We start from the raw sequence: 12418 nt of genomic DNA on the forward strand, positions 1-12418 counted from the left end.
ATTATATCTTACCATTATTTTGCGTGATAGTTGCCTATATAACAATGACAAAGGAGGGTACATAAATGATAAACCAGTAGCATAGTAATCCTAGTAACATGCATATTACTATTGATTTAAAAACAGACAAAATACGTTTTAATTTCTGATTTAAAGAGTAAGTAAAATCACGGATATCTCTGGGTAGAGATTTCAATATTTTTGTGCCAGTGTGTCTAAAAATAAATAAATAACTTGTTGATGGACATTTGTCAATAAAATAATTGTCCGGATATCTAGTATCATAATTATGAACAGATTGTTTATGTTGCATCATAGTGGCAAGATTAATCGGCAACTTATCAGTTTTCAACTGATATATATTTGAAGCTGTAGGCATATTTGAAATAATAATCTCTCATCTTGCTACAAAAAAAAATTACCACCCCCCCTATCCCCACGATGTTGTAGCATATCTTCTGAAAACGTGATGAAATCAAATAAAGTAAGCATGCATGGATTGTCATCAGACAATCCATGCATTCGTTTTAGTGTCAATGTAGCTCCTTGCACGCATTTTCTCCCCCTTCTCTCTCTCTCTATCTCTCTGACCCTGGTCTTTCTCCAGCTTAATCTATTTTGTTCATTCTTCCTTCTCCGGCTCTCCCTTCTCTATTTTTTTTTAATGTCAGTCTACTATTACTTTTCTCTTTCTCTTTCTCTTCTCTTCTTTCCTCTTATTTTCCTAGGGAGAAATAGGCCCTATTTTTTTTTTGCCTCCGGAAATTCGTTTAACAGTTGATTCCCCTCGGTTGATTCTTTTGTTCGGATTATCTGGCTGGGAGAGATACAGTGAACGGTCTCACGCTTAACGACGTTGTATTATTATTATTCTTATTTTCTCATCGTCTCCACGATGCTCTTTGATTATTGTTAGATCAAACACATGATACAAATCTACTGGGTGCGTGCCAATAAGTTCTTACAAAAATGAGATGCTAATCGGTACGTGTGGCGTACACATGGTAGATAAATTATCATCAGCACCGGGTCTAATAAATTAAAGAGAATAGGCTAGCCCCCTCTCTTTCTATCTTCCTCTCTCTCTTTTGTCATTGCTCTTCCTTTCCCTCATTTATTTCCTTTTTGCAAAAAAACAAAAACAGAAGGCTCCTTAACCCCTCCCCCCCCCCCCCCCCCCCCCCCACTGAGCAAAATATCGGTCGGCGCGATTTTCAATTTTCAAACACCCCCATGAAAAAATCCTGCGTATTCCACTGTTCATGCCATTCAAACATCAATCTGGCTTCTTTTCCTTATAAACCACTAAACCAGCCAATTCCAATGAAGATAGACACCTCTCTTGCATTGTACATGGAAATATCCATCCACTGATCTCCGCACAAAGCACCCTCAAATTTTACCCACTGAAATCTCAAACTAACCTGTAACCAAAACCATCCTGAAATGATGACAATAGTTAAAGGTCTATGTCCCTTTTGCAGCCAACATCAAATTTTGTAGAACTTTGCACGAATTATGAATATATGATGTATGTCCTATCTGTAAAATTTAAACATTAGCAGTGCCCTAATATTCAAATTATGACGGAAACCCGTTGTTAGACTTCATTGTCAGACACTATTGAGTGACTGACTGGCTACATGTACATAAAATGAGCTGTAAAGGGTACATGAGCATTTGTCTACATCGGATCAATAACCCACTTCTTGTAATGGCCTAAATTAAACTGATTGAATCTTTGCACACCATAAAACGTTCGACCATTCGTTACAGTGGTCTGAAAATCAGACTATTACTTACTGGTTCTATAGCTCATATGTTGATTCGCAACTAATAGTCGTTATTATCCCACTTAAAGACATTTTCAAGCCCTCTTTCTTAAGGGAAGTTCTAAATTAATATTATCTTTCAAATGCCGTTGGAATTAAACTTTTTCATTTTGTTGGCCTGGAAATGGGATATAGTACCTCTAACACTTAACTGGTGCAATTTGGGGATGGCGCCACAGCAACCCAAAGTTCGGTAATGATGAATTACAAGTGTAATCACGCCATTCTAAATCAACGGTAAACCCGAGGATGGCGGTGGCTTGACCTTTTTAAAGGGCGTTAATGGTAGTGGTAGTTAGGGGAGGGGGAGGGGTCTTCAGCCGGGGCTCCAATTGCTACTACTGCAAGCAGTGCTAGCTGTTTTTTTAATGTAGCGTAGATTTCAATTCTAAAGCCCCCCCCCCCCCTCCCCCCGGGCTAGATAGGGTTAAACCAAATACTTAACTTCATTGTGCTTTTCTCCTATATTGTTAGGCACAAGAGGCCATCGCTTTAGGGTAAGGGGCAGACAATCAAGTCTCGAACCTCGAGGCACCCCGATTTTTCTCAACAGGAAGCCCTCCTTCCTTATCCCTGGAACAGAATTATGAACAATTTGATAAATATTAACCAAATACGTAAATACGAAAATACATATAAAATAGCATTAACTAATATTTTAGTCATCTTCAATGTTTACTTTTCACCAAAATTTGATGGTCAATTATGTTCTTCCTTTTGCTTGTCATTCTTTTTCATGTATTGGACCACCCCTCCCTCCCTTCTGCATGAGCTTCAAATTTTAATTCTAAAAAGAGATATATTGAAAGTTAAAATTCACTTTAAATAAATACTACAGCAACTTGTCAGTAGACACGTGCATGTTGATGCATACATATTCACTCCCTGAATGGATCCTTCTCTAACCAGCTATTTGCAACCCCTCCAACTTGGCCTTGGCCTCACTCATTTCAAAATTTCCTTTTACTTGACAAAAGTAGAAAGATCAAATAAATATGTTTACCTTCTCTTGGTCTTTTCTCACCAGGACATTTTTGTTTCAGGCACACACTAAAAGAAGGCAAGCATATAGTTATGCGACAAGTCTCCCAGCACATTTTCATGTAAAAGAGAGGGGCAATTTAATTCTTAAAATTAAAGAAATTAGCATGACCATATGAAGAATTTTTTTTTTTTTCACAATGACCTTTGATCATTGTCTCTCATAAGACCTTGAAACGTCTTCTCCGATCTCCGCAAATTTGGTACCAAAAGATGCACAATATTTTGTTGTTGTTAAAGGCATGAAAGGGTATTATAATATTACGGGGCAGTTAAGGAAAGCTTGCAATATTACTTCGGGGGGGGGGGGGGGGGGGTCAGATTGACCCCTCCCCCTAGTTGGAAAAGGGTTAAACAATAAAATATCAAACATTCTTTAGTTTTTCATGACTCACATTGCCTATAGCAAATCTTAATTTCTTTTTATGAGGCAAACTTTCTTTAAAAGGGGTTCATGCTCTGCCAGACATCATATGGAAAGAATGTACATTCTAGTGCATAAATGCAGTTCAAGAGATATGCAGTATTGTGAAAAGTACTTACTGTTGGATTTTATCATGCTTCATAAGTGCATTAGAATGACAATAGCCACTGTTGCATCACAATTATCTTGAAATCAAGCACTTTTAAAATAATAGCAATTAATTCCAACCAAATAATCTATGATCATTTTAAACCATAATATTTTTCTCAGCTCTTCCTTCTCTTCCTTTTAAAATATATGCCTAGATTATCTAAGGCAAACTACATCTAGTAAAGAGACATTGATATATGCTGGATTAAAAAAAAAGATATGAGAAAAAGATAAGAAATACGTTTTTAATTTCACACACGTCAAATAAATTTCTTGCATTTACTCTTGAAGTATATATATGATACAATTTACGATACTTGCTGTTTGCCTGTAATGGCCTGTATTACCAATTAGGCTGGAGTGGTTCTCGGAAACAAAAGCGCAAAGTCCCACTCACAGCACCTCACTGCCAATCCAAATGGGATTTATTTTTTCCCCTGCAAGTACCGATGCTCAATATTAAAATAACATTGCTCTGAGAAGATTAATAGCACAAATTTATTTGGAAACCTTCTAGTTCTAGGATCATTTTTTAAAAGGAAACACTAGATTTATTTCTGAAACTGAATAAAGTGAAAGTAACATGTAAAGCAGGGTTCCCACTTTGCCGAGTTGGAGCCTTGAGCTCGCTTAAACTCGCGTGAACTTGCTTGAATTTACTTATTTTAACGATACTTGCATGAGTGATCTACGACGCAACATCGAGTTTCCTACGATGGATGTACGAGTGAACCGAGCGCATTACGAGTCACGCGAGCTTGGTATGAGTTGCGATGCCCTGTATACGACTTGTACCGATCTACCAACGAGTTATCACGACCTTCTAACGATTGAGTTTTCTAAGAGTCATATGCGATCAAGGGGCGGGAATGCATCAGTTTGGCAAGGGGCGGCCAAGCTACTTTCAAAGTGCATGGGGGGGGGGGACAAAAAAAGGCACGTTCGCGTATCCGACTTAAAAAGGGGGTAGTTATTAACAGGGGAAGGGGCACTTCGTACAAAGGTAAATGGGGCACTTGTCAAAATAAAAGAGGCACATCTCATATTTGAATAATGAAAATTATCGGAGGTGAAGGGGACACTTGTCAAAAGTGAAAAGGGGCACTTATTGCAAAGGAAAATGGGAACTTGTCGAAGGAAAAGGGGCACTTGTCAAAATAAAAGGGACACTTTTCGTACGTAAAAAGAGGTATATTTCGAGTACTTGCAAAAGTGGGGGCACTGTGCCCCCTGCCCCCTCCCTCCTCCCCTGCCCCCCGGAGAGGGTTGCCTCTGATTTTGGCGCTCTCCAAAATAAATATGGATGCCAGAAGCATATTTGCTCTATATGTTGGAGGAAGAATAGGCCTTGATCCTCTGCACAATAATTTTTAGGCCAGCTGACGTATCATGGTGCGCTCGTCATGCTCGTATGCTTCCCCTGCACTGTGCTCATGCTCATACGAAACTCGCCTGAAGTCCCCGTACTCGATCTAATCTCGCGTTAATATCGTAGGCAACTCGGCATGATTCGCAGCACGATCGTCGTGCTCGTACTCCACTCTTGGAAACTCGAATAGCACTCGCGTATACTTGAAGGTTTCGAGTTGCTACGAGTTATGAAGAGTGCAGTGCAAGTTTGTTTCGAGTAATGCGAGTATATTACTAGTGTTAGCCGTGGAATGTTGTAAAAAGTTACGCGGAGCCATACCGAGGTGTCGCGTGTTATCCCGAGTTACAAGAAGAGCTATCCGCGAGCATTGCGATTGCCTCTTTGAGGCGACTCACCACAACTCATCATAACTCGCCAATACAACTCGGCTAAGTGGGAGCCCTGCTTAAGACAATCCCAATTATTGACACAATTACATCAATAGAAAGGTTTTAACCCCCAGAATAACACTAAATGGTGTCCAACTGACAAAAACAAGTTTAGAATGGTGAATTTATCCGAGTAAACTCTACCAAAATATCTAAGTCTGAAACCCGGAAGTGCATGTAGAGTCGGGCCTCTATCCGTGACGTCACGAACGGGACTCATGGGCTTAGTGAGAGTGAATGGCAGTGATATCCCTACGTATTATGCTATCCTGTCAGAGCTGAGATGTGTTGTTGTGAATGAGTAATTTGATGGATTTCTGTTTTCAATTGAATGAAGAATAACGGAGCAACATTTTCCAGTCGCTGATTTCTGTTTATATCCTCATATTCACATATTTGGTAGAGATTTAAGACGAATTTACTGCTTGGGAAACAAAGTTAAATCATGCAGTATGAATAGGCGGCTGCATTACCTTGTCATCAGATAAGGTACAGGAGCAGTTTTGTAGAACGAATATGCCTAGAACTATGATAGTACTTATCATAGATGTGTGTGACTGCCTCAAAAAAGAATTTTATGTTGTAAAATATCAAACTTGAACGAGATCATGCAAGCGCTTCCTCTATAATATTTTGACAACGTCTAAGATTAGTGATCGAACGATATTCATCCGCGAGTGATGCGGCTCTTGCACGAATGTTCGTGAAGCGAGCAGAATCCGGATGAAAGACCAGGCCGCTGCTCTAGGCTCGGCTTGCTTGTGATGGAACGTACGTGCGCTAGTTATATGTTTTTCGGCAATTGCAAGAGAATAAAAGCGACGTTACTAGCTAAGAAAAACAACTAACAAAAACCTGCTTCTCAGTGACTACCGGTGTCAGAATTGGTAGATCGCACAATGCACAGCATGGAAGAAGATGAAGGATCTTCAGGGCCAAGGAAGGCGAAAGACGTGGGAAAAAGGAAGAAGAAACTTTCGGGAGATCGCTGTATGGTAACAAACTGTGGGTCCACTTACCAGACAGCTACTGTTCACTCCGTGCCTCGGCCGATTTCAACACCAAAACAAAAATTACATGGTGAAAATATGACTAATATAGCACATCGTTGGCATGTATATGTCATAATTTAAAAAACGGGAATTGATATTTATTCTATGAAATATTAGGGGAAGGTAAAGAATTTTACATAGAATGATGATTTATTAGACTGTTCAGCCTTTGAATAAAAATAAGCAGAAAATCGTATCTCTCTGCACATGCTTTCTATGGAACATCCGGGTACGTGAATATACTCTTTCCCGGACGTGATGTCATAAATAGTAGACTAGCGCCGTGACTGATTTTCTATGCAAAGAGAGGCGGATATTTTCGACTTTTAAATTGAGGATTTCGAGTAGCCAGAATTTGTTTGTGATATACTACACTGTCGTTCATATAGTTGGAATATTTTTGTTTTACCCCAATTTATGGAATTATTTCAAAAATAAAAATCATAGATCTAGATAATAGTATACATTCTCAGATTTTATTAAATAATAATTTGCCAATGTGTGTTTTGCGCGACTGCTAAAGCAGTGTATGCTAGTATGATTATCAACTAGGGGACCTACGCCCTAAAGTCATAAATGACAGTTATGAGGATTTATGCCCCACAAAAGGGCACTAATATAGCACATCGACACGGTTTTGATCCTGGGGCCTCACAGTTACGAGGCCATTGCTTTGTCACTGAACCATGACTGTACGCAGCGGGGGCTAGGGTAGGGGGCAGTTTCCATAAATTAAAAACACAGAAAATGCAATAAACTTTCAATAATTTATTGCATTTTACCCCGGTCTCCAACATAAACAAATCCTCTGGACGGCCATGCATTATGGCTCAAGGAAGAGTATATTAGGAAGGAAAATGGTTACAACTGAGTTTTTATGATTTCAGGCTCAATGGTCATGCTCAACAAGATCCCAGAAGGCTTCATTACAGTTTTTAATGATCAGATCAGCCCTACAAATAAATGCCGGAACCTTGGTGTTGTCATCGACTCGAACACATGCAAAGCCATTAGATTCCAACTCCGCAACCTTTCGCACATCCGAAGATTCCTGACACGTAAGGCTACTGAAACCATGGTTCATTCCCTCATCTCTTCCCGCTTAGACTTGTGGAATTCTCTTCTGATACATCATCCTGACTACCAGATGCAACGCCTCTAACAACTCCAGAACTCAGCAGCCAGACTTGTAACGTTCACTAAAGGTACCATTCACATCTCACCCATCATCCAGGCACTGCACTGGCTTCCTGTCCGCAAGCGCATCGTCTTCAAAGTCATTCTTCTCGTCTATCAAGCTCTTCACTGCACTGCACCCTCATACGTACAAGACCTAGTACACCTCTACGAACCACCACGACCACTCCAATCTGCTCACACCCAACGTCTTTGCATCCCACGTTCCTGGCACTCCTGGGGAAGGCGATTTTTTTTCAAGTTCTGGCCCTGAACTGTGGAACAGACTCCCTCCTCACCTCCGAAATGAGAACTACTACTCACAGTTCAAGTCTCTGTTAAAATTGTTTCTGTTCTCAACATATAAGTTGGTCTTACATTTTACTACCCTTATATAACTTTTATTACTGTAATATGCTTTGTATTGTATTAATCGCTATGGTTCGCTGACCATGAAACAAATTGCAAAAGTTCCAAACTCGAAATGGGATTATGACGTCTTTATTAGCTTCCTCAAACGAAGAGTCGAAGACAACACAGAATCAAAATTCAATCTGTAATGAGAATCAGATGCACAGAAAATACAATAAATTAATAAGTATTGCACGAAAGAGTTTCCTTTGTTTTCTTATTTCTGAGTGCCTCTAATACCGTGACAACTTAATGAACTTGTACTCATAAATTTACACCACTTGTATATTAAATACCCAAACTGTCCTAAACCTGAACCTTGTGATTTGGTACCTATACATAAACATGCATTTGTATTTGCATAATTCATAAAGGCAACTAACTATTAAACATTTGTGACTACAAATGTATACTTTCATAAACATCTTGATAAATGCCTAACGAAAATAAATGCTACGGCTGAAATCCAAAAGCCTATCTCATTATACGTGTTTAAATCACATCTTTCCAAAATATCAACCCAATCTGAAAATCAACACTTGTTCCTAATAATTCACAATAAAATTGTGACTAAATTCCTTTATCTGAACTATACTCAATTAGTCTTCACAAACCTATAATTCATAGCTCTCTGTTTATGTTACAAAGATACCTCAAAACATGCAAAGCCCCATGTATAAAGCTTGCCTGGGCTATAGCTGTGCGCATAATTAAGTAGGTGACATTTACACCCTGCACAGTACAAACCACTTGCTTGTAAATTACATTTTCCCGAAATCTACATCAATATTTCAAAGCAAAACTTCACTTGCTCTGACTAAATAAACACAATGCAGGTCATTATAAATTGACCGAATCTCACTTGACATTTCTCTTATTTCCCTTTATATTTATCCACTTTTACTCTTCGCCAAAACGGCAACAAATTATACAGTAATGTCCCTGGCATAGCATCACACGTATAATATTCACTTTCACACGTGCGATTCAATGATTACTGAAGTTGAACGAATGAAATTCAACTTATAATTTACACATTTTATCTATATATCAGAAACTCACTTCTTTGGCCGGAACTAAGCAATTTACTGCCGAAACACTGGGCTCACTGGTGTCACTGTAAAAACAGGACAAAACGGGGAAAACTGGGAAAACTGGAGAGCTCATCTCCAGTGACTTGACGCTCGACAGACTACACGAACAAGTGTCTAAAATGGCTTCGCTTATTATCGAAGTCGAAAGTAAGGTGTCCTTCAAAAACAAATACTCAAAGACAAGGCCATTTCAAATCCTACCATAAAAAACATCGATCATAAATACGACAGACATTGTAAATATTTTAAATTGCCAATTCACCTTCTATAAAATACCTAAATGCTTCATTTAGGCTGAAAGAGAATAAATATCTAGCTTTCTTGATATTATACTTAACAAAAATGAACCTTTTTTCTTATCTTATGAAACAAACAATCTGATCTTTAGAAATCTCTTCTAAGATTTTAAACCTGCTTAAAAAAGCACAAAATAAATTTCGCTCAGCGAAACACTATTATTGCACAATTATGTCCTGAAGTATGTTAAACTTTTACTTATGTGTATTTTACTTTCTTTCTTGAATCAATTGATGGTCGTGTGCCCACAATTATACAATTTACACACAATTTTACAGACATGGTGCATTATTAATGTTCACTATTATTATTATTATTTTTATGTGAAAATATAAGGTGCGCTCATCCGAGTCAAAAAAGCGGAAGTTATTAACAGGGAGAGGGGCACTTCTCACCAAGGAAAAGGAGCACTTGTCAAAGTAAAAAGGCACCAGTCAGATTTAAATAGGGAAAAATGATCAAAGGTAAAGGGGACACTTCTCGTTCCTGAAAAGGGACACTTATTGCAATGAAAAATGGGAACTTGTTGAAGGAAAAGGGGCACTTATGCCAAGGAGGGGCAATATGCCAAGGATTTTTGATTTGAAAAGATGGTATAACTTGGGATATGTGAATAAAAAGGGGCACTTGTCAAAGGTATGCCATAATTGTAGCTTTATATATCATTTTCTAAGTAACAACACAAATACTTGCAATATCAAACGTCAACAATGTTATGAAAAGAATATTTTCATTTCTATTTTTGCATTCGTATATTGTCTTAATGATAACTCCTTAAAAGTACATGTATGCAATTTATATTTGTTGATGTACATGTACTTTTATATATTCCTCTTTTACTTCTATTCTTCATGTTTCTCCTCTCCGCTTTTCTGAATTCATGTTATCTTCTATTTTCTTATTTTTGCTGCCCAAGCAATCTTACAATATGAACTATACATATATCAATATTGATAAATTAATTGTAACTGTATTTTATGTTTGAAATATGTAATAAGTCTTTATAATTGTACACATGACCAATTCAGCCATTGGAATGCGACTCGTGTTTTTAATAAACCTTGAATTGAATTGAATTGAAATTAAAAGAGGTGAACATTGGAAGGGGCATTTTACAAATTAATAGAGGCACTTGTCAAAGTAAAAGGGACATATTTCGGGTACTTGGAAGAGTGAGAACACTGCCCCCCCCCCCCTCAGGGGGAGGGAGGTGGCCGCCATGCATGAAGTCTTTCGTCTATGTCTGATCGTCAACGAAACGGAGTTAAGTCTTTTGTCAATTCCGTTTGTTGCTACGGTAGGCAGCCAGTGAAAACGAATTCGTTCATACCCCCTTCACATACACGGATTTTTCTTACGAGTCCTTACGGATCGCCAACTCGTAGTCAATCGCAAGCATCCGTAAATAACTCACTGGTATCCGTAAATAACTCGTCACAACTCGCAACAACTCGTAGACACTCTTAAAGATCCGCGAAAGGAGAGGCAAATTTTTTGACATGTCAAAAATCTTCTTACGATTGTCCACGGATTGATTTGTCCGTAAATAGCTCGCAAATAGCTCGTAACAATCCGTAACCATCCGTAAACCGCTCGCAACAACACGTTACCCTCCGTAAACTGCTCGCAAGAATCCGTAAATGACTTGTAACAGATTTTTGTAACGATTCGTTATGGTTAGTTTACGATTTGTTTACGGATTATTTACGGATTATTGCGAGCAGTTTAAGGATGGTTACTTGTGCTTACGTGTTGTTTACGATTTTATTCGGGTCATTTTACGATGGCTTTACGGATTGATACGGGTTATTACGAGCATTTTAAGTGCAGTTACGAATACTTTACGAATACATACGTATAATTTACGTATGCTTACGAACTTTTTACGATTTGGGGAAAGGTAAAAAAGCTGCAAATTCGAACACTTCATTTTCAGTTATTATTTTTTGGCTAAAAATCGTAAGGACTCGTAAATACTCGTAACTTACTCGTAACTATTCGTAACAACACGTAAACAGGTCGTAACTAACACGTTAGTTGCTCGTAGTTATCCGTGACAACTCGTAACAAATCGTGGACTGTTGCCGTAAATACATCGTAATAACTCGTAATGATCCGTAATAAACCGCAAACAGCTCGTAATAACTCTTAAACCGGTCGTAAAAGTGGCCAAATCGTAAGGATCCGTGAAAGATCCGTGAATTTGTGCGATCCGTAAGGACTCGTAAGAAAAATCCGTGTATGTGAAGGGGGTATTAATCAAATTATGGAAATGCGAGCATCACTTTAAACAAACAGAACTTTGTTATTCCTGGCTCAATATTCCTGATTGAGGTGTGATATGAAAGTATTAAACTCTAAGTAATTATTGTAATCAACGAGGTCTTACTATATGAACTCTGAGTACCAAGACAGAAAAAGAGAGTGTGAGTTAACAGATTCACAATACAGTGCACTCATACTTAAAGTAACTATATACATTCTATTTACACATGAGAGCAAAGGCATTTTTAATTCAAGTAAAGGACTGACTGCCTTTGTCCTCTATAACAGATACATTAACGAGGCATCCGCTATCTTACATATTGAACTAAAGTTATACCTTATGTTACTATGTATAGGTATAAAATAGCATGTTCATATCGTTGTGGTACAACAAATAAACTTAAGCCCCTTTGACCCCAAGGAAGAACAGTAGCGTTCTATAAACACTGCTGAATTGGGCTTTCCGCTGAGTTTTGTCTATATACATGTATAAATATTTCATTTTGTATATTTTACTATGTATAATATTTATTTTTTTCATGAATACGCAGCCTAATTTCGGCGTGCTCGGTACGCCACACTACGCAACTCTACGCAGATCCAGTGTGCTAGGGGCTTAAAATTGGGTAGTCTTAAATCACGTGCAGCATATTAGCATGCTGATTGATAATTAAACATACGCAGGTATGAATATTCATACAAAACATCTTTTAAATCTTAACACGTACATAAACATGAATAAACAATCGGAAAATAATTGTTTAATATGGATGTATCCCAATTAAATGGATTCTATTTTAAAGGTAATTTACTGAGGAAACAAGAATAACAATTTCTTGTCCTACCATGGAAAACTAAAAGTCACTAAACAGCATT

The 12418-nt window shown here is 38.0% G+C and overlaps 1 long non-coding RNA gene across 1 annotated transcript; it reads right to left on the reverse strand.

Annotated features, from left to right (window-relative positions):
* Positions 1 to 7960: 7960 nt before the first annotated feature.
* LOC115924071 lies at positions 7961 to 9233 on the reverse strand. Its single transcript, XR_004064162.1, has 2 exons — positions 8949 to 9233; positions 7961 to 8029 (listed from the first exon to the last, which is right to left on the reverse strand). It is a non-coding gene; the product is annotated as an uncharacterized LOC115924071 (long non-coding RNA).
* Positions 9234 to 12418: the final 3185 nt, after the last annotated feature.

This window comes from Strongylocentrotus purpuratus, unplaced genomic scaffold (genome assembly GCF_000002235.5).
Source record: "Strongylocentrotus purpuratus isolate Spur 01 unplaced genomic scaffold, Spur_5.0 spur5_scaffold_15, whole genome shotgun sequence".
NCBI lineage: Eukaryota > Metazoa > Echinodermata > Echinoidea > Camarodonta > Strongylocentrotidae > Strongylocentrotus > Strongylocentrotus purpuratus.